Source organism: Emydura macquarii, unplaced genomic scaffold (genome assembly GCF_026122565.2).
Source record: "Emydura macquarii macquarii isolate MOO-44397 ecotype Brisbane River unplaced genomic scaffold, CSIRO-AGI_Emac_v2 contig_2699, whole genome shotgun sequence".
In the NCBI taxonomy this organism is placed as follows: Eukaryota; Metazoa; Chordata; order Testudines; family Chelidae; genus Emydura; species Emydura macquarii.
The window spans coordinates 3,845,887-3,848,854 of NW_027132836.1; the positions used below are offsets into that span (position 1 = coordinate 3,845,887).

The following is a 2,968-nucleotide window of genomic DNA, read 5'->3' on the forward strand; positions in this document are numbered from 1 at the left end:
TCCAGATGTACAAAATGTAAGGTTCTATCTTTACATGAAGAGTTAACCAGTGGTGGTTTTGATACATGTTTAGATGACGATTAGGTAAATAACTGACGGGTTTATTAGGTTTGGTTAAAAAAGATATATCATTTTAATATGTGAAAATTTTCTTTTGCCTTTATATAAGTATATATAAAGTATATTTCATGATGAGTAGTCTGCTGAAATGTGCACTGCCCAAGGGAATAAAACACACTGGGGATTGGATATCAAGTATGAGACTTCTACTAGATCAGGAAAGTGATGTTAGCTAAAGTTCACAAATATCTTGGGCACAGATCATCTTTGAGCAGCTTATCTGGAGGCTGACATGGAGGGAGATTCTAATTATTGACGCTCATCATGAAAGAAGCCGGTGGGAAATGCTGACAATTTGGAAATATCAAATATATTTCTAGATGTTCAGCACTGGCATGCCTTTTCTCAATATTCATTTTTCACTTGTCTAGTTTATCAGAAAGAGGTGGCAGACGTGGTCCAGGTATAATAAAGGCCTGTGTTTAAGAAGTCATTTGAAAGACTCAGTAAGACTGCTAAAGGACGAGAAGTTACCTGATTCCAAGAAGTCATTTTGATGAGATATAACTGAAGTGAGAGAGTCAGAGAAGAGCAATGTCTGAGGGTCACTAGTAAATAACATCCAAACCTAAGCTACTTTAATTCTGTTTGCCCATAGGCCCTGTGTTCACAGGCATGATCAATATGGTTCCTGCAGTGGGTCAGGAAAGGTCCGGCCTGAAACACAGGACATTCAGGCTCTGGTTATTTGAAAGCCATTGGATTGCCATTCTAAACATGGTAATGAATAAATTCGGATTATGTGGGGATTTTGTACACTGTGGATAAGGAAAACTAACTGGTTGGTCTTTCCCAAGATAATGTCCTTAATTGCAACCAAGTTTTTCTAATCTTTGTCTGTGGATTTTATTTACTATTTCCTGAAGACTGGCATGAAAGGAACAGTCTGTGTGTCATTGTAAGACTAGAACCAATCTCCCCTGAGCAGTGGAAGTGTCTTGTTGAGTATTGAATTAGAATCAACCCTAGTAACAATAAAATGTCAAACCAGTTGAGCTATGGCTGTGATTTCCAGTTCATAGACACACTAAAAATAATAGTGTAGCTAGAGTAGCATAGGCAATGGAGAGCAGCAGTCCAGGCTACTTGTGCCATGTGCATACTCGTCTGAACCCAATAGGCATGTACTTGGCATGGCTGATCTGTGCTGCCTCTTGCCATTGCCCATGCTACTCTGGCTACACTAATATTTTTAGCTCTCAATGAGCGCTAGCACGAGTAAGTCTACGGATGCCTGGAATCACATCCCTAGCTCATAGGGTAGACATGTAGCTTTTGTCTCTTTTTTTGATTTTGCGTTTGGAACACCCCACCAGAAAGATAAACAAAGTATCCTCCCTCCCTCCCTCCTGCATGTCAAGAAAATGTATGTGTGCAGATCACATGCTTTCCCCATTACCTTGCAGCGATTAGTCAGGTTATTTGCCTTTAAGAACTTGTATTAAAATCTGATTTTCGGAACCTAATCAAGCCCACTCTAAGAAAATTTAGTTAATGGAAAATCCTATTAATTTGAAAATATATTCTCTGCACTAAATTAAAAACTTTGTATGAATGTGCTTACATGCCTGTTAAATATCAACTGTCAAACATTTTTATATAGCCAATTGTAAAACACTTCTCCTGTTTCAAACAATACAATATGTTGCCTGAGGTACTCAGTATGAACAGATTCTGAGGATACACTAAATGCAAAATATAAAATCAGTGCACCATAAAGGGCTTTGGTGTAGTTTTTCTTTGTTTTAAGGTTATTTCTATGATCTTTTAAAATGGGCAATGAGGGGACAAATGTTATTCTTTATCCATAAAGTATTGAGGAAAAAATCTTCTACCTACTTGGTTTGGCTTTCCATTTATTGGAAAATCCCATTTAAGAGGTAAAAAATTGTGTTCAGTAGAAGTTGACAATAAGCAAGCTTGACTGTATAGTAAAATAAAAATGACACAACTGCTCTTGGGAGAGAGGGGACTCAAGGAAGGATATGAACTCCCTAGAGGTAGAGCTAACTTGCCACAGAAAACAATGACCTTTTGATTTTAAAAAAGGTATCTTATTCCCTTAGGCATAGCTAAAATCATTTATCCAAATCCCATGTCATTTCTGCTTTTGTAAATGTTGCATGACAGTCCCAGGCTCCCATGATAAGATAATTATCTTAAAAAATATAAATATATATAAAGTGAGAAACTGTAACCTCAGCTGAGTGTTTGGGTAAGCAGGGCAGCAGCAGCTGATCTATTAGCTCTGCATGACTGAAACCACTGGCATCAATCCATAGTTGAAACAATCCTTGTTTTTGTGTCTTTCCTGGATATCGGAGGACACTCTGCCGGCGACACACTTCACCAGAGCTCGGCACCGGTCCGTCTGAGCACTCAGAGATGCGCTGAATGCTGGGTGCTACTGTAAATGCCTTCTGCATCCCTTGGGGCTGAGATCAGCTTTCATGAGAGGAAGGTGTGTTTGGACGTTCACCAATTCGTAATTCATTCTTCATGCTGCTTGTCTTGAGCTTACTGATCCTAGCTTGACACCAGCTTTTGTGATTAGCTTCTTTCTTTCTTCTCCCCCCACCCTCCCAAAAGCACTAAATCATCTTTTTCCTCTTCAACTCACATTGATACCTCTCAGTAAAGTATCAACAAGAATCAGAGCTTTTTAAAGCTTTGAAGAGAGCAGGATCTAGGCTGTGTGAAAGATCTCCTCGAGTCCTCCTTTCCTGACAAATCTATTCTCAGACATTACTGAACTTTTAAGCATAGTGTCTCAAGTTGGCTTATGATTGTACTTTTGCTGTGGTGAGACCTGAGTTGTGGAACTTGTTGCCCCACTTCCTCCCGAGAA

The 2,968-nt window shown here is 39.1% G+C and overlaps 1 long non-coding RNA gene across 1 annotated transcript; it reads left to right on the forward strand.

The window, feature by feature from the left end:
* On the forward strand, positions 1-2,581 carry LOC137164957 (uncharacterized). The gene is made up of 2 exons (XR_010923247.1): positions 1-84; positions 2,445-2,581. It is a non-coding gene; the product is annotated as an uncharacterized lncRNA (long non-coding RNA).
* Positions 2,582-2,968: the final 387 nt, after the last annotated feature.